Below are 24,648 nucleotides of genomic sequence, written 5' to 3'. Positions count from 1 at the left end.
GCCAGCCAGATGCATCTTACTGGCGTTGAACGCCAGCCTGTGCATCCTCCAGGGTGAAAATTTTTTTTTCTTCTGTTTTTGACTCTGTTTTTAATTTTTTTTATTTTTTCGTGACTCCTCATGATCATGTACCTAATAAAACACAAAATAACAATAAAATAGAATAAACTAAGAATTAGATAAAATTGGGTTGCCTCCCAACAAGCGCTTCTTTAATGTCAATAGCTTGACAGTGGCTCTCATAGAGCCACAAGGTGATCAGGTCAATGTTGTATAGTTGTCCACACCAAACTTAGAGTTCGGATATGGGATGTGAACAACAAATTTAGAGTTTGGTTGTGGCCTCACAACACCAAACTTAGAGTTTGACTGTGTGGGCTCTTCTTGACTCTGAACTGAGAGAAGCTCTTCATGCTTACTCTCTTTTGTCACAGAGGGATGGCCATGTGCCTTAAACATAAGGTAGTCCCCATTCAATTGAAGGACTAACTCACCTCTGTTGACATCTATCACAGCTCTTGCTGTGGCTAGGAAAGGTCTTCCAAGGATGATGCAATCATCCTCTTCCTTTCTAGTGTCCAAGATTATGAAATCAGCAGGGATGTAAAGGCCTTCACCCTTTACTAACACGTCCTCTACTATTCCATAAGCTTGTCTCAATGACTTGTCTGCCAGTTGTAATGAGAACAAGGCAGTTTGTACCTCAATGATCCCCAGCTTCTCCATTTACAGAGAGTGGCATTAGATTTATCCCTGACCCCATGTCACACAGAGCTTTTTCAAAGATCATGGTGCCTATGGTACAGGGTATTAAGAACTTGCCAGGATCTTGTTTCTTTTGAGGTAGAATTTTCTGAATCCAAGTATCCAGTTCATTAATGAGCAAGGGAGGTTCACTTTCCCAGGTCTCATTACCAATCAACTTGGCATTCAGCTTCATGATAGCTCCTAAATATTGAGCAACTTGCTCTCCAGTTACATCTTCATCCTCTTCAGAGGATGAATAGTTTTCAGAGCTCATGAATGGCAGAAGGAGATTCAATAGAATCTCTATGGTCTCTGTATGAGCCTCAGATTCCTTTGGGTCCTCAATAGGAAACTCCTTCTTGCTTGAGGGACGTCCCAGGAGGTCTTTCTCATTAGGATTTTCGTCCTCCTCCTCCCTTGTGCATTCGGCCATATTGACTATGTCAATGGCTTTGCACTCTCCTTTTGGCTTCTCTTCTGTATTGCTTGGGAGAGTACTGGGAGGAGTTTCAATGACTTTCTTACTCAGCTGGCCCACTTGTGCCTCCAGATTTCTAATGGAGGATCTTGTTTCATTCATGAAACTGAAAGTGGCCTTTGACAGATCAGAGACTACATTGGCTAAATTAGAAGTGTTTTGTTCAGAATTCTCTGTCTGTTGCTGAGAAGATGATGGATATGGCTTGCTATTGCCCAGCCTATTGCGTCCACCATTGTTAAAACCTTGTTGAGGTTTTTGTTGATCCTTCCATGAGAAATTTGGATGATTTCTCCATGATGAGTTATAGGTGTTTCCATAAGGTTCACCCATGTAATTAACCTCTGCCATGGCAGGGTTCTCAGGATCATAAGCTTCTTCAGAAGCTGCCTCTCTAGTACTGTTGGATGCATGTTGCCATCCATTCAGATTTTGAGAGATCATGTTGACCTGTTGAGTCAACACTTTGTTCTGAGCCAATATGGCATTCAGAGCATCAATTTCAAGAACTCCTTTCTTCTGAGGTATCCCATTATTCACGGAATTCCTCTCAGAGGTGTACATGAACTGGTTGTTTGCAACCATGTCAATGAGTTCTTGAGCCTCTTCAGGCGTTTTCTTCAGATGAATAGATCCACCTGCAGAATGGTCCAATGACATTTTCGAAAATTCAGAGAGACCATAATAGAATATATCCAATATGGTCCATTCTGAAAACATGTCAGATGGACATCTTTTGGTCAGCTGCTTGTATCTTTCCCAAGCTTCATAGAGGGATTCACCATCTTTTTGTTTAAAGGTTTGAACATCCACTCTCAGCTTGCTCAGCTTTTGAGGAGGAAAGAATTTATCCAAGAAGGCAGTGACCAGCTTATCCCAAGAATCCAGGCTATCCTTAGGTTGTGAATCCAACCATATTCTAGCTCTGTCTCTTATAGCAAAAGGGAAAAGCATGAGTCTGTAGACTTCAGGATCTACTCCATTCGTCTTTACAGTCTCACAGATCTGCAAGAACTCAGTTAAAAACTGATAAGGATCTTCAGATGGAAGTCCATAAAACTTGCAGTTTTGTTGCATTAAGGCAACTAACTGAGGTTTCAGCTCAAAGTTATTGGCTCCAATGGCAGGAATGGAGATGCTTCTTCCATCAAACTTGGACGTTGGCTTTGTGAAGTCACCAAGCATTCTCCTTGCATTATTATTATTTTCGGCTGCCATCTCCTTCTCTTGTTCTAATGTTTCTGAAAGGTTACCTTTAGAATAATATAATTTAGCTTCTCTTAATTTTCTCTTCAAAGTCCTTTCAGGTTTTGGATCTATTTCAACAAGAGTGCCTTTATCCCTGTTCCTGCTCATATGAAAGCGAAGAAAACAAGAAAAGAAAGAGGAATCCTCTATGTCACAGTATAGAGATTCCTTTATGTTAGTAGAAAAAGAAGGGGGTAGAAGAATGAAGAAGGATGTATTCGGATTTTTGGATGAAGAGAGGTGGAGAGAAATGTTAGTAAACAAATAATTAAATAAAAGAAGAAAAGAGAAAGAGAATTTCGAAAATAATTTTAAAAAGGGGTTAGTGATTTTCGAAAATTAGAGATAAATTGTAATTAAAATTAAAACATGAAACATTTAGTTAATTAAAAAGAACTTTTGAAAAAGGGGTGAGATATTTTCGAAAATTAGAGAGGGAAAAGTAGTTAGGAGGTTTTGAAAAAGATAAGAAACAAACAAAAAGTTAGTTAGTTGATTGAAAAAGATTTGAAATCAAATTTGAAAAAGATAAGAAGATAAGAGGTTTAGATAAGATATTTTGAAATCAAATTTTGAAAAATATAAAATTTTGAAAAGGATAAGATAAAAAGATAAGATAAAAGTTTTAAGAAAAAAGATATTTTGAAAAAGATTTAATTTTTAAAATGACTTAACTAACAAGAAACTACAAGATAAGATTCTAGAATTTAAAGATTGAACCTTTCTTAACAAGAAAGTAACAAATTTCAAATTTTTGAACCAATCACATTAATTGTTAGCTAATTTTCGAAAATATGATATAAAGATAAGAAAAAGATTTTGAAAAATAATTTTTAAAATTTTCGAAAATAAAATAAAAAAATGAAAAAGAGATGATTTTTGAAAAAGATTTTGAAAAGATAAGATTTTAAAATTGAAATTTTGACTTGACTTGTAAGAAACAACTAATTTTAAAAATTTTTGACCAAGTCAACCCAAAATTTCGAAAATTTGGAGGAAAATAAGGAAAAGATATATTTTTGATTTTTGAATTTTTAATTATGAGAGAGAAAAACAACAAAAATGCTCAATGCATGAAATTTTTAGATCAAAACAATGAATGTATGCAAGAATACTATGAATGTCAAGATGAACACCAAGAACACTTTGAAGATCATGATGAACATCAAGAACATATTTTTGAAAAATTTTTGATGCAAAGAAAACATGCAAGACACCAAACTTAGAAATTTTTAATGCATGGACTCTAACAAACAAAGAATGCACATGAAAAACAACAAATAACACAAAACAAGAAATCATCACGATCAAACAAGAGGACTTATCAAGAACAACTTGAAGATCATGAAGAACACTATGAATGCATGGGATTTTCGAAAAATGCAAGAAAATTTTTTTTTAAAAAAAAAAACATGCAATTAACACCAAACTTAAAAATTGACTCAAGACTCAAACAAGAAACACAAAATATTTTTTTTATTTTTATGATTTTCTAATTTTTTTTGGATTTTTATTAATTTTTTCGAAAATAATGTTTAGAAAAACGAAAAATAAAAGAAAAATTTTGAAAAAGATTTTTGAAAAGAAAATTACCTAATCTGAGCAACAAGATGAACCGTCAGTTGTCCATACTCGAACAATCCCCGGCAGCGGCGCCAAAAACTTGGTGGACGAAATTGTGATCCATGTTCTAACTATTTTGTATGAAATCATTATTATGGCATCAGTTGTTTTCACAACTCCATTCAACTAACCAGCAAGTGTACTGGGTCGTCCAAGTAATAAACCTTACGTGAGTAAGGGTCGATCCCACAGAGATTGTTGGTATGAAGCAAGCTATGGTCACCTTGTAAACCTCAGTTAGGCAGATTAAACCAATTGATTATGGATTTTCTAAAATAAATAATAAACAGAAAATAAAAAGGGATAGAATACTTATGCAGGTTCATTGGTGGGAATTTCAGATAAGCATATGGAGATACTATATGGCTCAAGGACGCCTGCTCTCCTACTGCTTCAACTCAATCCTTCTTGCTCCTTTCCATAGCAAGCTGTGTATAGGGGTTCACCGTTCGACGATGGCTACTTTCAATCCTCTCGGGAAAATGGTCCTCTGCGGCTGTCACTCGCATGGCTAATCGTCTGGAGGCATCACATGGCCGAAGGCTACATCCCATCCTCGCAGTGAAAACTACGCTCACGCGCTCTGTCACAGCACGGCTAATCACTGGTTGGTTCCCACGCCTACTGGAATAGAATCCCTTGATTCTTTTGCGTCTGTCACTAACGCCCAGCACTTGCGAGTCTGAAGCACGTCACAGTCATTCATTACCGGAATCCTACTCGGAATACCACAGACAAGGTTAGACTTTCCGGATTCCTAGGATCCTACTCGGAATACCACAGACAAGGTAAGACTTTCCGGATCCTCATAAATGCCGCCATCTATCTAGCTTATACCACGAAGATTCTGTTGGGGAATCTAAGAGATACACATTCAAGCTCTGTTGCATGTAGAACGGAAGTGGTTGTCAATCACGTGCGTTCATAAGTGAGAATGATAATGAAGGTCATATAATCATCACATTAATCATGTTCTTGGGTGCGAATGAATATCTTGGAATAAGAATAAGAGAGAATTGAATAAAAGAAAATAGAACTGCATTAATACTTGAGGTACAGCAGAGCTCCACACCCTTAATCTATGGTGTGCAGAAACTCCACCGTTGAAAATACATAAGTACAAGGTTCAGGCATGGCCGAATGGCCAGCCCCCATGTGGTCACAAGACCGAATGATCAAAGACATCTAATACATTAGTTAAATGTTCTATTTATAATAAACTAGCTCCTAGGGTTTACATGAGTAAGTAATTGATGCATAAATCCACTTCCGGGGCCCACTTGGTGTATGCTTGGGCTGAGCTTGATCAATCCACGAGCTGAGGCTTCTCTTGGAGTTGAACTCCGAGTTATGACGTGTTTTGGGCGTTCAACTCCGGATCATGACATTTTTCTGGCGTTTAACTCCAGACAGCAGCATGAACTTGGCGTTCAACGCCAAGTTACGTCGTCAATTTCCGAATAAAGTATGAACTATTATATATTGCTGGAAAGCCCTGGATGTCTACTTTCCAACGCCATTTCGAGTGCAGGGAGGTCAGAATCCAACAGCATCAGCAGTCCTTTTGTCAGCCTTTTTCAGAATTTTGCTCAAGTCCCTCAATTTCAGTCAGAAATTACCTGAAATCACAGAAAAACACACAAACTCATAGTAAAGTCCAGAAATGTGAATTTAACATAAAAACTAATGAAAACATCCCTAAAAGTAGCTTGAACTTACTAAAAACTACCTAAAAACAATGCCAAAAAGCGTATAAATTATCCGCTCATCAGCCGCTGTAGCCCGAATCTTTTCACCCTCCAACTCTTTCTCCAGTTTTACCACCTTTTTTTTTGAGCTCCTCCTTAAACCCCTTGATCCTATCATACTCCGACTTGGCCTCCTCCATGAAAGCCTTAGTGGCATGAACAGGAACATCCTTAGTAGTCCGGAACAAGGCCGCTCCCATGTGCGCCATTCTCACACTATTTCGGGTAATGAATTCTAGATGGTCATGGATGGATACATCATCCGTAGGCATAATGCCATAAGGATCAATTTGTTGGTCAACAAACCCCACGGCATCGAAGTCAGGGGCATCCAAATTAAAGGGCTCAGCAGTTCTCGGCTTTTTAGGAGAAAAGCCAGCAACAGATGGGGAGGCAACACTGGAAGACAGGAGAGGAGGAACAAAGGAGGCCATCCGGACGTTAGGAGTCGGGATGATCTTTTTGGGACCAGAAGTGTCCGAGGTCGACCTCTTCAAAGAAGCCCTAGACGACCCCTCCTCAGGAACCTTCCCCGAGAGGTTTAGGGCCGCAGTTGCCTTCTTCGCCTTCTTAAAGGCCTTCATAGCATCATTATTTTTAACCATCCCTGAAAAAATCCAACAAAGAAACCAAGTTATAAATCGAAAAGAAAAAAGATAAACTCAACAAAATAGAGCAACACAACAGATACAAAAGAAGTTGACCACTACCCAGCTCAGCTCGGAGAAGTAAAGGATCTCCTAGAAATTTCTTAGTATCGAGATGGGGAGGTGATGAGCGGATGATTTATACGCTTTTTGGCATTGTTTTAGATAGTTTTTAATAAGTTCTAGTTACTTTTAGGGGTGTTTTCATTAGTTTTTATGCTAAATTCACATTTATGGACTTTACTATGAGTTTGTGTGTTTTTCTGTGATTTTAGGTATTTTCTGACAGAAATTGAGGGACCTGAGCAAAACTCTGATAGGAGGCTGACAAAGGACTGCTGATGTTGTTAGAATCTGACCTCCTTGCACTCGAAATAGATTTTCTGGAGCTACAGAACTCCAAATGGCGCGCTCTCAACGGAGTTGGAAAGTAGACATCCAGAGCTTTCCAGCAATATATAATAATCCATACTTTATTCGTGATTAGATGACGTAAACTGGCACTCAACGCCAGTTCCATGTTGCTGTCTGGAGTCAAACGCCAGAAACACGTCACGAACCAGAGTTGAACGCCCAAAACACGTTACAACTTGGCGTTCAACTCCAAGAGAAGCCTCAGCTCGTGGATAGATCAAGCTCAGCCCAAACATACACCAAGTGGGCCCTGATGACAAGTCATCATATACCCATTTCTCAAGCTAATTTCACTTGTTTTATTAGTTTTTGTGCACTTTCTTGCACCATAAGTAAGCAATTTAGAGTGGAATTTCATGTTTTATTTGAATCAATCAACCACCACTTAATTGATGCTAAATCATGAGGTTTAAGCTAAATTTAATTGAATTTTAATTGATTTATAAACCTTGTGAATTTAGTGATACTTTGATTGGTTGTTTTGATTATTTGAAGGTGAAGAAAAAGAAGAAAAGAGTGAAGCGTGGCTTAAGAAAGCGTGGCCCAAGGAAGAAAAGAGTGTAGCGCATGGAAGGAAGGAAGCCACATTGCCTTCCTCAAGAGCACACTGCCCTCCAAGGGAGCACAACAATGAACCAAGCACTCAAGGCCTCACTGCCCTGCCCTCCTTAAGGGCGGAGCACAATTCTAGGCCAAGAAACAAGGGAAGGAAAAATTCTGCCATGCCCTCCTCAAGAGCAATATCGGGCTCTCACCAAAATAAATCAAAGGAAATTGTCTCCAAGTGCCACCCATGGGTTTCAAACCCAAGAACAAGAAGGAAAGAAGTAGCGCTCAAATACAAGGAAAACAAGCAAAAATTGGTTTGTTTTCAACCTCCAAGGATCGAACATAGCACTTTGAGGAAGCAAAGAACTAGGCGCTACTTTGGTGCCAAGAAACCCAAGAAAAAAAGGCAACAAAAGCCATCCAGCAAGTTTCGAACTTGGGACCTCACCCAAGAACAAGGAAAGCCTACGCTGCCCTGCCCTTGTGGAGGGCAGGGCAGCATTTCTTGGTGCTTGGCGCAGCATTTTGGCACGGCCAGGAGCATGGGCGCACGCACATTGACGCACGGGCAGGGAGGCAAGACCGCACCATGACAACATTGCCCTGCCCTCCACAAGGGCAAGGCAGCATCCTGAATGCCTCTCCCACACTTGGCATGCACCATGCTTCCTCACACAACTTCCCTGCTCTGCCCTCCACAAGAGCAGGGCAGCCTCCTGGGAGCAAGATGGGCTAAAATTGACTCAAAAATCCAACTTAATTCATTTCTTAACCAAATCAAAAAGCCCACTTAAAATTCTTAGATCCAAAATAGAAAGTGTATAAATAGGTGTTAGTTAGGATTAGAATAGGGAGTTTTTTTTGGAGAGCTTACTTTCATTTTGAATTTTCATCCTTAGTCACTTGAGAGCATTTTCCATTTTTCTGTTTTTTGCAATTGGAGGAGAGAATTCATTTCTTTTACCTCTGATCTTTTGGTTTTCTTTACTGGGTCTTGTTTGAGTCTTGAATGTGAAGAATTGAGGAATTTCTGTCTCAATCTCCTTTCAAGATCTCTTTGATTTTTCTACTGCATAATTGAGTTCAATTCCATTTCCTTTACTGCTGCAATCTTAAATTTCTCTTTAATTGCTATGTGAACTTAGATCTAGGAAGGCAATTGAGATCTAGACTCTGCTATCTAATCTCTGGAGCCCTGAGATCTAATTCTCTTTTTGGTTCTTCTGCTGAACCACTGCTGCAATTACATTTTCACTTTCTGTTTGAATTCTAGTTACTTTCAATTCATCTCTTGCTTTATTAATTGCTGCAATTTAATTTCCCTTGCTTAAATTCTGAATTCCCAGTCCTCAAATCCCTTTTCCATTCAAGAAATTTATATTTATTGCACTTTAAGTTACTACAATTTACATTTCTTGCACTTTAAGTTTCAGTCATTTAATTTCTCGTTCTTTAAGATTCAGCACCTTTACTTTCAATTCTCTTTAATTTCTGCAATTCATCCCTCTCCCTTTACATTTTCTGCTATTTACTTACTGTTGGATACAAAATCACTCAACCAATACTTGATTTGCTTGACTAAATCACCCACTAAACTAAAATTGCTCAATCCTTCAATCCCTGTGGGATCGACCTCACTCCCGTGAGTTTTATTACTTGATGCGACCCGGTACACTTGTCGGTGAGTTTTGTGTTGGATCATTTTCCACACATCAAGTTTTTGGCACCGTTGCCGGGGATTGAAATAGATTGACAATGATTAAGTGAAGTGGAGGTCTAGATCAAGCACTTTTTCTTTTCTATTTCTTTAATTTTTAATTAACCCATTAACTGTTTGAATTTTTTCTTGAGCTAACTAAAACTTCATTTTAGCAATAGATTGAAGTTTCAATGGTTTTCTGGTTCTGTGTGTTTCTTGTGGTGTGTTTGTATGTCAGGTACAGGGAGAGCTTCTCCTATTTTCTCTGAAACTGACCAAAGAACTGTTCGAAGATTAAGAAGAGCTGAAAGAGGGAAGAATATTGTTGGAGAGGAAGAATATGAGGAGGAATTCCAAGAGATGGAAGGAGATCCATCAAATCTCAATCAGCCAGAAGGAGGGGCCAACAATAACCCACAACAGAGGAGAGTACTGGCCTCCTATACATTTGCAAATGCTAGACATTGTGGGAGTAGCATTCTTACCCCTAATGTCAATGCAAACAACTTTGAACTGAAGCCACAACTCATCACGTTGGTCCAAAACAACTGCTCTTTTGGAGGAGGGCCATTGGAGGACCTGAACCAACATCTATCCACTTTCTTGAGGATCTATGACACAGTTAAAAGCAATGGAGTGCACCCTGACATATACAAGTTGCTGTTGTTCCCATTCTCTCTCAGGGACAAAGCCACTCAATGGCTAGAAACATTTCCAAAAGAGAGCATCAACACTTGGGATGATTTGGTGAGCAAGTTTCTTGCCAAATTTTATCCCCCTCAAAGGATCATAAGATTGAAGACTGAGGTGCAGACATTCACTCAAATGGATGCTGAAAATCTATATGAAGCATGGGAAAGATATAAGGCTCTGCTGAGAAAATGTCCACCAGAGATGTTCACTGAGTGGGACAAGCTGCAGAACTTCTATGAAAGACTTACTCTGAAGGCTCAAGAGGCACTTGATCACTCAGCTGGAGGATCATTACAATTGATGAAAACTGCAGAGGAAGCTCAAAACCTGATTGATATGGTAGCCAACAACCAATATTTCTTTGCTCACCAAAGGCAACGCCAACCATCACAGAGGAAGGGATTGTTAGAATTGGAAGGAGTGGATACAATTTTGGCTCAGCACAAAGTGATGCAGCAGCAGATTCAGCAACAATTTGAGCAAATGGCCAAGAGAATTGATAGCCTTCAGGTTGCATCAGTGAGTGCCACAAGCCAACCATCAACTCCTTGGGGGCAGAATGAAGAGAACCAAGAAGAACAACAACAAGATCAAGTGCACTATATGCACAACCAAAATTCTGGATCAAATGAGGTATATGGTGACACCTACAATCCATCTTGGAAGAATCGCCCAAACCTTAGGTGGAGAGATAACCACAACCAAAACCAACAACCATGGCAAAGGAACTCAGCTCAAAATACTCCAAGAAACAACCAAAATCACAACCAGCAGCCGACTAACCAAATTCCTTACAGAAAATCCCAAAACAATTACCCCAATTCCAACCATTATCCATCCAATACCCAACCAAATAACCAAAACACTTACCATCATCCATCAACACCCCAAAACCAACCAATCTCACAAGACTCTCAGAGGATTACTAATATGGAGATGCTCATGGAGAAGATGATGAAGAACCAAGAATTAACAACAAAGAACCAAGAAGCTTCCATGAAGAGCCTAGAAAGGCAGATTGGACAAATCTCCAAGCAGATTTCTATTGAGAGACCTTCAAGCTCACTAATAAGTGACACCATTCCTAATCCAAAAGAAGAGTGCAAAGCTGTGCAACTAAGGAGTGGAAAGACATTGGTGTATCTTTTTTATATTGTGTTTATCTATGTTTTGTGTCTTTATTTCATGATCATTAGTATGTAACCATGCCTTAAAGCTATGAATAAAATCCATTACTCCTTCACCTCTCTTAAAAGAAAAATGTTTTAATTCAAAAGAACAAGAAGTACATAAATTTCGAAAATAGCTCTTGAATTTAGTTTAATTATATTGATGTGGTGACAATACTTTTTGCTTTCTGAATGAATGCTTGAACAGTGCATATGTCTTTTGATCTTGTTGTTTATGAATGTTAAAATTGTTGGCTCTTGAAAGAATGATGAACAAAGAAAAATGTTATTGATGATCTGAAAAATCATGAAATTGATTCTTGAAGCAAGAAAAAGCAGTGAAGAAGAAGAAGCATTCGAAAAAAAAAAGGAGTATATAGAAAAAGAAGGAGCAGTAGAAAAAGCCAATAGCCCTTAAAACCAAAAGGCAAGGGTAAAAAGGATCCAAGGCTTTGAGCATCAATGGATAGGAGGGCCCAAGGAAATAAAATCCAGGCCTAAGTGGCTAAATCAAGCTGTCCCTAACCATGCGCTTGTGTCATGAAAGTCCAAGTAAAAAGCTTGAGACTAAGTGGTTAAAGTCGTGATCCAAGGCAAAAGAGTGTGCTTAAGAGCTCTGGACACCACTAACTGGGGACTTTAGCAAAGCTAAGTCACAATCTGAAAAGGTTCACCCAGTTATGTGTCTGTGGCATTTATGTATCCGGTGGTAATACTGGAAAACAAAGTGCTTAGGGCCACAGCCAAGACTCATAAGTAGCTATGTTCAAGAATCAACATGCTTAACTAGGAAAGTCAATCACACTATCCGAAATTCTAAGTTCCTAGAGAAGCCAATCATTCTGAACTTCAAAGGAAAAAGTGAGATGCCAAAACTATTCAGAGGCAAAAAGCTACAAGTCCCGCTCATTTAATTATAATTGATATTCATTGATATTTCTGAATTTATAGTATATTCTCTTCTTTTTATCCTGTTTCATTTTCAGTTGCTTGGGGACAAGCAACAATTTAAGTTTGGTGTTGTGATGAGCGGATAATTTATACGCTTTTTGGCATTGTTTTTAGGCAGTTTTTAGTAAGTTCAAGCTACTTTTAGGGATGTTTTCATTAGTTTTTATGTTAAATTCACATTTCTGGACTTTACTATGAGTTTGTATGTTTTTCTGTGATTTCAGGTAAATTCTGACTGAAATTGAGGGATTTGAGCAAAACTCTGAAAAAGGCTGACAAAAGGACTGCTGATGCTGTTGGAATCTGACCTCCCTGCACTCGAAATAGATTTTCTGGAGCTACAGAACTCCAAATGGAGCGCTCTCAACGGCGTTGGAAAGTAGACATTCCGAGCTTTCCAGAAATATATAATAGTTCATACTTTATTCGGAATTTGACGACGTAACTTGGCATTGAACGCCAAGTACATGCTGCTGTCTGGAGTTAAACGCCAGAAAAACGTCATGATCCGGAGTTGAACGCCCAAAACACGTCATAACTCGGAGTTCAACTCCAAGAGAAGCCTCAGCTCGTGGATTGATCAAACTCAGCCCAAGCATACACCAAGTGGGCCCTGGAAGTGGATTTATACATCAATTACTTACTCATGTAAACCCTAGTAGCTAGTCTAGTATATATAGGACCTCTTATTATTGTATTAGACATCTTTGGTCTCAGTTTTGTTTTATTCTTCATCTTAGGAGGCTATTGATCACGTTATGGGGGCTGGCCTCTCGGCCATGCCTGAACCTTTTACTTATGTATTTTCAACGGTGGAGTTTCTGCACACCATAGATTAAGGGTATGGAGCTCTGCTGTACCTCAAAGTATTAATGCAATTCTATTTTCTTTTATTCAATTCTCTCTTATTCTTATTCCAAGATATTCATTCGCACCCAAGAACATGATGAATGTGATGATTAGATAACTCTCATTATCATTCTCACTTATGAACGCACGTGATTGACAACCACTTCCGTTCTACACGCAACAGAGCTTGAATGTGTATCTCTTAGATTCTCCAACAGAATCTTCGTGGTATAAGCTAGATAGATGGCAGCATTCATGAGGATCCGGAAAGTCTAAACCTTGTCTATGGTATTCCGAGTAGGATTCTGGGATTGAATGACTGTGACGAGCTTCAAACTCCTGAAGGCTGGGCGTGATGACAAGCGCAAAAGAATCAATGGATTCTATTCCAACCTGATTGAGAACCGACAGATGATTAGCCATGCGAGTGACAGCCGCAGAGGACCATTTTCACTGAGAGGATGGGATGTAGCCACTGACAACGGTGATGCCCTACATACAGCTTGCCATGGAAAGGAGTAAGAAGTATTGAGTTGAAGCAGTAGGAAAGCAGGCGTCCTTGAGCCATACAGTATCTCCACATGCTTATCTGAAATTCCCACCAATGAATCTGCATAAGTATTCTATCCCTTTTGTTATTTCTTCTTTTTATTATTAATTTCCGAAACCATAAACAATTTTAATCTGCCTAACTGAGATTTACAAGGTGACCATAGCTTGCTTCATACCAACAATATCTGTGGGATCGACCCTTACTCACGTAAGGTTTATTACTTGGACGACCCAGTACACTTGCTGGTTAGTTGAACGGAGTTGTGAATTCAACCAGTGCCATAATAATGATTTATCTCAAAATAGTTAGAACATGGATCACAATTTCGTCCACCAAGTTTTTGGCGCCGTTGCCGGGGATTGTTCGAGTATGAACAACTGACGGTTCATCTTGTTGCTCAGATTAGGTAATTTTCTTTTCAAAAATCTTTTTCAAAATTTTTCTTTTATTTTTCGTTTTTCTAAAGTTTATTTTCGAAAAAAAAAATTTAATAAAAATCCTAAAAAATTTAGAAAATCATAAAAATAAAAAATATTTTGTGTTTCTTGTTTGAGTCTTGAGTCAATTTTTAAGTTTGGTGTCAATTGCATGCTTTTAAAATTTTTCTTGCATTTTTCGAAAATCCCATGCATTCATAGTGTTCTTCATGATCTTCAAGTTGTTCTTGATAAATCCTCTTGTTTGATCTTGATGATTTCTTGTTTTGTGTCTTTTCTTGTTTTTCATGTGCATCCTTGCATTCATATTTTTCATGCATTAAAGATTTCTAAGTTTGGTGTCTTGCATGTTTTCTTTGCATCAAAAATTTTTCAAAATTGTGTTCTTGATGTTCATCATGATCTTCAAAGTGTTCTTGGTGTTCATCTTGACATTCATAGCATTCTTGCATGCATTCATTGTTTTGATCTAAAAATTTCATGCATTGAGTATTTTTGTTGTTTTTCTCTCTCATAATTAAGAATTCAAAAATCAAAAAATATCTTTTCCTTATTTCCCTCCAAATTTTCAAAATTTTGGGTTGACTTGGTCAAAAATTTTTAAAAATTAGTTGTTTCTTACAAGTCAAGTCAAAATTTCAATTTTAAAAATCTTATCTTTTTTAAAATCTTTTTCAAAAATCATATCTTTTTCATTTTTTTTTCTATTTTTCGAAAATTTCAAAAACATTTTTCAAATTATTTTCAAAATCTTTTTCTTATCTTTTATATCTAATTTTCGAAAATTAGCTAACAATTAATGTGATTGGTTCAAAAATTTGAAGTTTGTTACTTTCTTGTTAAGAAAGGTTCAATCTTTAATTTCTAGAATCTTATCTTGTAGTTTCTTGTTAGTTAAGTCTTTTTAAAAATTAAATCTTTTTCAAAATATCTTTTTCTTAAAACTTTTATCTTATCTTTTTATCTTATCCTTTTTAAAATTTTATATTTTTCAAAATTTGATTTCAAAATATCTTATCTAACTTCTTATCTTCTTATCTTTTTAACATTTTGATTTCAAATCTTTTTCAATCAACTAACTAACTGTTGTTTGTTTCTTATCTTTTTCAAAACCACCTAACTACTTTTCCCTCTCTAATTTTCGAAAATATCTCTTCCCTTTTTCAAAAATTCTTTTTAATTAACTAATTGTTTCATGTTTTAATTTTAATTACAATTTATCTCTAATTTTCGAAAATCACTAACCCCTTTTCAAAATTATTTTCGAAAATTCCCTTCTCTTTTCTTCTTCTATTTAATTATTTAATTACTAACACTTCTCTTCACCTCTCTTCATCCAAAAATCCGAACCTCCTTCTTCATTCTTCTACCCCCTTTCTTTTTCCACTAACATAAAGGAATCTCTATACTGTGACATAGAGGATTCCTCTTTCTTTTCTTGTTTTCTTCTCTTTCATATGAGCAGGAACAGGGATAAAGGCACTCTTGTTGAAATTGATCCAGAACCTGAAAGGACTCTGAAGAGAAAATTAAGAGAAGCTAAATTACAACAATCCAGAAGCAACCTTTTAGAAATTTTCGAACAAGAGAAGGAGATGGCAGCCGAAAATAATAATAATGCAAGGAGAATGCTTGGTGACTTCATAAAGCCAACGTCCAAGTTTGATGGAAGAAGCATCTCCATTCCTGCCATTGGAGCCAATAACTTTGAGCTTAAACCTCAGCTAGTTGCCTTGATGCAACAAAACTGCAAGTTTTATGGACTTCCATCTGAAGATCCTTATCAGTTTTTAACTGAGTTCTTGCAGATCTGTGAGACTGTAAAGACGAATGGAGTTGATCCTGAAGTCTACAGACTCATGCTTTTCCCTTTTGCTGTAAGAGACAGAGCTAGAATATGGTTGGATTCACAACCCAAGGATAGCCTGGACTCTTGGGATAAGCTGGTCACTGCCTTCTTGGATAAGTTCTTTCCTCCTCAAAAGCTGAGCAAGCTGAGAGTGGATGTTCAAACCTTCAAGCAAAAAGATGGTGAATCCCTCTATGAAGCTTGGGAAAGATACAAGCAGCTCACCAAAAATCTGACATGTTCTCAGAATGGACCATATTAGATATATTCTATTATGGTTTCTCTGAATTTTCGAAAATGTCATTGGACCATTCTGCAGGTGGATCTATTCACCTGAAGAAAACGCCTGAAGAGGCTCAAGAACTCATTGACATGGTTGCAAATAACCAGTTCATGTACACTTCTGAGAGGAATTCCGTGAATAATGGGATACCTCAGAAGAAATGAGTTCTTGAAATTGATGATCTGAATGCCATATTGTCTCAGAACAAAGTGTTGACTCAACAGGTCAACATGATCTCTCAAAATCTGAATGGATGGCAACATGCATCTAACAGTACTAGAGAGGCAGCTTCTGAAGAAGCTTATGATCCTGAGAACCCTGCCATGGCAGAGGTTAATTACATGGGTGAACCTTATGGAAACACCTATAAATGGAGAAATCATCCAAATTTCTCATGGAAGGATCAACAAAAGCCTCAAAAAGGCTTTAACAATGGTGGACGCAACAGGCTGGGCAATAGCAAGCCATATCCATCATCTTCTCAGCAACAGACAGAGAATTCTGAACAAAACATCTCTAATTTAGCCAATGTAGTCTCTGATCTGTCAAAGGCCACTTTCAGTTTCATGAATGAAACAAGATCCTCCATTAGAAATCTGGAGGCACAAGTGGGCCAGCTGAGTAAGAAAGTCATTGAGACTCCTCCCAGTATTCTCCCAAGCAACACAGAAGAAAATCCAAAAGGAGAGTGCAAAGCCATTGACATAGTCAAAGTGGCCGAATGCACAAAGGAGGAGGAGGACGAAAATCCTAGTGAGGAAGACCTCCTGGGACATCCCTCAAGCAAGAAGGAGTTTCCTATTAAGGATCCAAAGGAATCTGAGGCTCATATAGAGACCATAGAGATTCCATTAAATCTCCTTCTGCCATTCATGAGCTCTGAAGACTATTCATCCTCTAAAGAGGGTGAAGATGTAACTGGAGAGCAAGTTGCTCAATATTTAGGAGCTATCATGAAGCTGAATGCCAAGTTATTTGGTAATGAGACTTGGGAAAGTGAACCTCCCTTGCTCATTAATGAATTGGATACTTGGATTCAGAAAATTCTACCTCAAAAGAAACAAGATCTTGGCAAATTCTTAATACCCTATACCATAGGCACCATGATCTTTGAAAAAGCTCTGTGTGATCTGGGGTCAGGGATAAATCTAATGCCACTCTCTGTAATGGAGAAGCTGGGGATCATTGAGGTACAACCTACCTTGTTCTCATTACAACTGGCTGACAAGTCATTGAGACAAGCCTATGGAATAGTAGAGGACGTGCTAGTAAAGGTTGAAGGCCTTTACATCCCTGCTGATTTCATAATCTTAGACACTAGGAAGGAAGACGATGATTGCATCATCCTTGGAAGACCTTTCCTAGCCACAGCAGGAGCTGTGATAGATGTCAACAGAGGTGAGTTAGTCCTTCAATTGAATGGGGACTACCTTGTGTTTAAGGCACATGGCCATCCCTCTATGACAAAAGAGAGTAAGCATGAAGAGCTTCTCTCAGTTCAGAGTCAAGAAGAAGAGCCTCCACAGTCAAACTCTAAGTTTGGTGTTGTGAGGCAACAACCAAACTCTAAGTTTGGTGTTGAGACCCCATATCCAAACTCTAAGTTTGGTGTTGGGACTACACTACATTGACCTGATCACCTTGTGGCTCCATGAGAGCCACTGTCAAGCTATTGACATTAAAGAAGCGCTTGTTGGGAGGCAACCCAATTTTATCTAATTTCTATTTTATACTATTTTATTGTTATTTTGTGTTTTATTAGGTACATGATCATGAGGAGTCACGAAAAAAAAATCAAAAAATTAAAAATAGAGTCAAAAACAGAAGAAAAAAATTTTTTCACCCTGGAGGACGCACAGGCTGGCGTTCAACGCCAGTAAGATGCATCTGGCTGGCGTTCAACGCCAGAACAGAGCACCATTCTGGCGCTGAACGCCAGAAACAAGCAACATCCTGGCGCTGAACGCCAGGAAAGTGCCCAGAGAGGAAAAACTGGCGCTGAACGCCAGTAACAAGCATGAAACTGGCGTTCAACGCCAGAAACATGCATTACATGGGCGTTGAACGCCCAGAACATGCACCAATGGGCGTTTGAACGCCAGAATGATGCATGAAGGCATTTTACATGCCTATATGGTGATGGAATGGTATTTCTTTACACCTCAGGATCTGTGGACCCCACAGGATCCCCACCTAACATATTCCCACCTTACCTTTTAATCCTAATCACACTCTCCTAATCCAAATCTACTCTTCCCCATGTCACACTTCCCAACACCTTTCACCAATCACCTCAATTCCTCTTCCCAATTACCCCATTCACCACTCATATCAACCCACTCTTCCCCATAAACCCCACCTACCTTCATAAAATTCAAATTCAATTTCCCACCCATTCCCACCCAACATAGCCGAACACCCACCCTTCCCCCTCCCTATAAATACCCTTCCCTTCTACTTCATTTTCACACAACACAACCCCTTCTTTTCCCACATAACCGAACCTACCTCTCTCCCTCTCTACCATATTTTCTTCTTCTTCTACTCTTCTTTTCTTTTTTTTGCTCGAGGACGAGCAAAATTTTAAGTTTGGTGTGGTAAAAAGCATAAGCTTTTTGTTTTTTCCATTACCATCAATGGCACCTAAGGCCGGAGTATCCTCTAGAAAAGGAAAAGGGAAGACAAAAGCTTCCACCTCCGAGTTATGGGAGATGGAAAGATTCATCTCCAAGAGCCATCAAGACCACTTCTATGATGTTGTGGCAAAGAAAAAGGTGATCCCTGTGGTCCCTTTCAAACTCAAGAAGAATGAGTATCCGGAGATCCAACATGAAGTTCAAAGAAGAGGTTGGGAAGTCTTAACCAACCCCATGGAACAAGTCGGAATCTTAATGATTCAAGAGTTCTATGCCAATGCATGGATCACTAGGAACCATGACCAAGGTATGAACCCAAGTCCAAAGAATTATCTCACAATGGTTAGGGGGAAATACTTGGATTTCAGTCCGGAAAATGTAAGGTTGGCATTTGATGAGCGGATAATTTGTACGCTTTTTGGCATTGTTTTTAGTATGATCTAGTTAGTTTTTAGTATATTTTTATTAGTTTTTAATTAAAATTCACTTTTCTGGACTTTACTATGAGTTTGTGTGTTTTTCTGTGATTTCAGGTATTTTCTGGCTGAAATTGAGGGATCTGAGCAAAAATCTGATCCAGAGACTGAAAAGGACTGCAGATGCTGTTGGATTCTGACCTCCCTGCACTCGAAGTGGATTTTCTGGAGCTACAGAAGCCCAATTGGCGCGCTCTCAACGGCGTTGGAAAGTAGACATCCTGGGATTTCCAGCAATATATGATAGTTCATACTTTGCCCAAGATTTGATGGCCCAAACCGGCGTTCAAAGTCACCTACAGAAATTCCAGCGTTAAACGCCGGAACTGGCACCCAAATGGGAGTTAAACGCCCAAACTGGCACCAAAGCTGGCGTTTAACTCCAAGACAAGTCTCTACACGAAAATGCTTCATTGCTCAGCCCAAGCACACACCAAGTGGGCCCGGAAGTGGATTTTTATGTCATTTACTCATCTCTGTACACCCTAGGCTACTAGTTTTCTATAAGTAGGACCTTTTACTATTGTAATAGGGAGCTGGATAGAGAGTCTTTTGATCATGTTTTGATGATTGAACTCACTTTGGGAGGCTGGCCATTCGGCCATGCCTAGACCTTGTTCTTATGTATTTTCAACGGTGGAGTTTCTACACACCATAGATTAAGGTGTGGAGCTCTGCTGTACCTCGAGTATTAATGCAATTACTATTGTTCTTCTATTCAATTCTGCTTGTTCTTTTACCAAGATATCACTTGTTCTTCAACTTGATGAAGGTGATGATTGACACTCATCATCATTCTCACCTATGAACAAGGTGACTGACAACCATTCTTGTTCTACAAGCATTCGAGGCTTGGTGAATATCTCTTGGATTCTTTAACCGGAGTCTTCGTGGTATAGGCAAGAACTGATGGCGGCATTCAAGAGAATCCGGAAGGTCTAACCTTGTCTGTGGTATTCTGAGTAGGATTCAATGATTGAATGACTGTGACGTGCTTCAAACCTGTAACCTGCTTGGCGTTAGTGACAGACGCAAAAGAATCACTGGATTCTATTCCGGTAGGGGAGGGAACCACACCGGTGATTGGCAGTACTGTGACAGAGTACGTGCATTAGCTTTCACTGCGAGGATGGGAGGTAGCCATTGACAACGGTGAAACCCTACACAAGCTTGCCATGGAAAGGAGTAAGAAGGATTGGATGAAGACAGTAAGAAAGCAGAGAGACGGAAGGGAAGGCATCTTCATACACTTGTCTGAAGCTCTTACACCAATGACATACATAAGTATCCCTATCCTTATATTTTATGTTATTTTCGTTCATCACCATTATACATTTGAGTCTGCCTGACTGAGATTTACAAGATGACCATAGCTTGCTTCATACCACCAATCTCCGTGGGATCGACCCTTACTCGCGTAAGGTTTATTACTTGGACGACCCAGTGGTTAGTTGTGCGAGGTTGTGTTTATGCCATGGTATTGAGCACCAAGTCTTTGGAGCCATTACCGGGGATTGTTTGTGTATTAAAAAGTATTGATCACAATTTCGTGCACCAAGTTTTTGGCGCCGTTGCCGGGGATTGTTCTTGTGTATGGACAACTGACGGTTCATCTTGTTGCTTAGATTAGGCATTTATTTTTTCGAAATTCTTGAAGATGAATTCTAGAGTTTCATGATGATTTGCTGAAATCTGGCTGGCTGTAAAGCCATGTCTAATTTCATTGGACCGAGGTTTCAACTTATCATCACAAGAGCTTGTGATCTTGCTTTTGGAGCAGTGATCTGCTAAGGCTTGGCTGGCATTTGGCCATGTCTAGTGTTTTGGACCGAAGCTTTCTTTGGAAGCTTGGCTGGCTGTGAAGCCATGTCTAATTCTTGGACCGGAGTCTTAGACTAGCATTGCACTGATTCCTGGAATTCTCATTAAGAATTTTGATGTTTTTACTTAATTTTCGAAAATCACAAAAAAAATTTAGAAAATCATAAAAACCAAAAATATTTCTTGCTTGAGTCTAGTGTCTCATCTTAAGTTTAGTGTCAATTGCATGCATTCATGTGTCTTTAGGGTCTTCAAGTAATTCTTGATGATTTCTTACTCTGATTTTTGAATTCTTTTGACTTGAGTGTTTATGTGTCTCATGTAGTGTCAGTAGTATACAAACTGCTAAGTTTGGTGTCTTGCATGCATTGTTATTTGATTCTTGTTGCATTTTGATTATTAAAAATCCAAAAATATTTTTTATTTGTGTCTTTTCAAGTCAATAATACAGAGAATTGAAGATTCAGAACATACTGCAGAGGAATTATACAGAAAAAGCTGGGCATTCGAAAATGCCCAGTGAAGAAGGCAGACTGGCGTTTAAACGCCAGCCAGGGTACCTGGTTGGGCGTTTAACGCCCAAAAAGGGTGCATTTTGGGCGTTAAACGCCATAATGGATGCCATTCTGGGCGTTTAACGCCAGGATGGTGCTAAGGGGAAGATTTTGTTTTCAAATCAATTTTTTTTCAAGTTTTCAAAGTTTTTCAAAATCAAATCTTTTTCAAATCATATCTTTTCAATCAAATGTTTTCAAAATTAATTTCTTTCCTTTTTCAAAGATACTTACTAACAATTAATGATTTGATTGAACATTTTTTGCCTTTTCTGTTGAGGAAGGTTTTATGTTTGAATCATATCTTTTCTTGTTAGGCAAGTCAATTATTTTTAAAATCAAATCTTTTTTTTTTAATTAATTGTTTTCAAATCAAATCTTTTAAAATTGTTTTCAAATCAAATCTTTTTAAATGTTTTTCAAATCATATCTTCTCAATCACATTTTTTAAAACCAATCATATCTTCCTAATCACATCTTTTTCAAAATAAGTTTTCAATCAAATCTTTTTAACTTCTAATTTCAAATCCTTTTCAAAAATCACTTGATTTCTTCTCCACTTTGATTTTCGAAAATCAATTAATGCTTTTCAAAAATGTTTTCAAAATATTTTAATTGAATTTTCGAAAATTCTCTTCCCTCCTTCTCACCTCCTTCTATTTATGGAGTACCACTCCTTCTTAATGCACAATTCGAACCTTATCTAAGTAAAGTTCGAATTCTTCTTCTCCTTCTTCTTTCTATTTCTCTTTTCCTCTGACAACTAAAGGAATCTCTATACTGTGACATAGAGGATTCCACATCTTCTTGTTCTCTTCTCTTTCATATGAGCAGGAGCAGAGACAAAGGCATTCTTGTTGAAGCTGACCCTGAACCCGAAAGGACCTTGAAGAGAAAGCTAAGAGAAGCCAAAGCACTACTCTCTTTAGAGGACCTGACCGAATTCTTCAAAGAAGAAGAAGACATGGCAGCCGAAAATAACAATAATGCAAACAATGCAAGGAAGGTGCTGGGTGACTTTACTGCACCTACTCCCGACTTCTATGGGAGAAGCATCTCTATCCCTGCCATTGGAGCAAACAACTTTGAGCTTAAACCTCAATTAGTTTCTCTAATGCAACAGAATTGCAAGTTCCATGGACTTCCAATGGAAGATCCTCATCAGTTCTTAGCTGAATTCTTGCAAATCTGTGACACAGTCAAGACTAATGGGGTAGACCCTGAGGTCTATAGACTGATGCTATTCCCTTTTGCTGTAAGAGACAGAGCTAGAATATGGTTGGACTCTCAACCCAAAGAAAGCCTGGACTCTTGGGAAAAGCTGGTCAATGCCTTCTTGTCAAAGTTCTTTCCACCACAAAGATGGAGTAAGCTTAGAGTGGAAGTCCAAACCTTCAGACAGAAGGATGGTGAATCCCTCTATGAAGCTTGGGAAAGATACAAACAATTGATCAGAAGATGTCCTTCTGACATGCTTTCTGAATGGAGCATCATAGGTATTTTCTATGATGGTCTCTCTGAACTGTCCAAGATGTCTTTGGATAGCTCTGCTGGAGGATCTCTTCATCTGAAGAAGACGCCTACAGAGGCTCAAGAGCTAATTGAGATGGTTGCAAATAACCAATTCATGTACACTTCTGAAAGGAATCCTGTGAACAATGGGACAAGTCAGAAGAAAGGAGTTCTTGAGATTGATGCTCTGAATGCCATATTGGCTCAGAATAAAATATTGACTCAACAAGTCAATTTGATCTCTCAAAGTCTGTCTGGAATGCAAAATGCACCAAGCAGTACTAAGGAGGCTTCATCTGAGGAAGAAGCTTATGATCCTGAGAACCCTTCAATGGAAGAGGTGAATTACCTAGGAGAACCCTATGGTAACACCTATAATTCTTCATGGAGAAATCACCCAAATCTCTCATGGAAGAATCAAGAGAGACCTCAACAAGGTTTCAATAATAATGGTGGAAGAAACAGGTTTAACAATGGCAAACCTTTTCCATCATCTTCTCAGCAACAGACAGAGAATCCTAAGCAGAACCCCTCTGACTTAGCAACCATGGTCTCTGATCTAATTAAAACCACTCAAAGTTTCATGAATGAAACAAGGTCCTCCATTAGAAATTTGGAAGGACAAGTGGGACAGCTGAGCAAGAAAGTTACTAAACTCCCTCCAAGTACTCTCCCAAGCGACACAGAAGAAAATCCAAAAGGAGAGTGCAAAGCCATCAATATGGCCGAATTTGGAGAGGAAGGGGAGGAAGTGAACGCCACTGAGGAAGACCTCAGTGGGCGTGCACTAGCCTCCAATGAGTTCCCCAATGAGGAACCATGGGAATCTGAGACTCAACATGAGACCATAGAGATTCCATTGGACTTACTTCTGCCTTTCATGAGCTCTGATGAGTATTCTTCCTCTGAAGAGGATGAATATGTCACTGAAGAGCAAGTTGCTAAATACCTTGGAGCAATCATGAAGCTAAATGACAAGTTATTTGGAAATGAGACTTGGGACAATGAACCTCCTTTGCTCACCAAAGAACTGGATGACTTGTCTAGGCAGAAATTACCTCAAAAGAGACAAGATCCTGGGAAGTTTTCAATACCTTGTACCATAGGCACCATGACCTTCAAGAAGGCTCTGTGTGACTTAGGGTCAAGTGTAAACCTCATGCCTCTCTCAGTAATGGAGAAGCTAAGGATCTTTGAGGTACAAGATGCAAAAATCTCATTAGAGATGGCAGACAACTCAAGAAAACAAGCTCATGGACTTGTAGAGAATGTTTTGGTAAAAGTTGAAGACCATTACATCCCTACTGATTTCATAGTCCTAGAGACTGGGAGGAGCATGGATGAATCCATCATCCTTGGCAGACCCTTCCTAGCCACAGCAAAAGCTGTGATTGATGTTGATAGAGGTGAACTGATCATTCAAGTGAATGAAGAATCCTTTGTGTTTAAGGCTTAAGGATATCCCTCTGTCATCATGGAGATGAAGCATGAAGAGCTTCTCTCAAATCAGAGTCAAGAAGAGCCCCCACAGTCAAACTCTAAGTTTGGTGTTGGGAGGCCACAACCAAACTCTAAGTTTGGTGTTGAACCCCCACATTCAAACTCTAAGTTTGGTGTTGGGAGGTTCCAACATTGCTCTGAGTATCTGTGAGGCTCCATGAGAGCCCTCTGTCAAGCTACTGACATTAAAGAAGCGCTTGTTGGGAGGCAAC

At 38.8% G+C, this 24,648-nt stretch overlaps 2 non-coding genes across 2 annotated transcripts; one reads left to right on the top strand and one right to left on the bottom strand.

The window, feature by feature from the left end:
• The first annotated feature begins 1,943 nt into the window (after window positions 1-1,943).
• LOC130972047 (small nucleolar RNA R71) lies at window positions 1,944-2,047 on the top strand. Its single transcript, XR_009083249.1, has one exon. It is a non-coding gene; the product is annotated as a small nucleolar RNA R71 (small nucleolar RNA).
• Window positions 2,048-22,793: 20,746 nt separating this feature from the next.
• LOC130972543 (small nucleolar RNA R71) lies at window positions 22,794-22,901 on the bottom strand. Its single transcript, XR_009083705.1, has one exon. It is a non-coding gene; the product is annotated as a small nucleolar RNA R71 (small nucleolar RNA).
• Between the last annotated feature and the right edge of the window lie 1,747 nt (window positions 22,902-24,648).

The sequence above is a fragment of the Arachis stenosperma genome, chromosome 3 (genome assembly GCF_014773155.1).
Source record: "Arachis stenosperma cultivar V10309 chromosome 3, arast.V10309.gnm1.PFL2, whole genome shotgun sequence".
NCBI lineage: Eukaryota > Viridiplantae > Streptophyta > Magnoliopsida > Fabales > Fabaceae > Arachis > Arachis stenosperma.
This window is presented reverse-complemented; position numbering and strand designations above follow the sequence as displayed.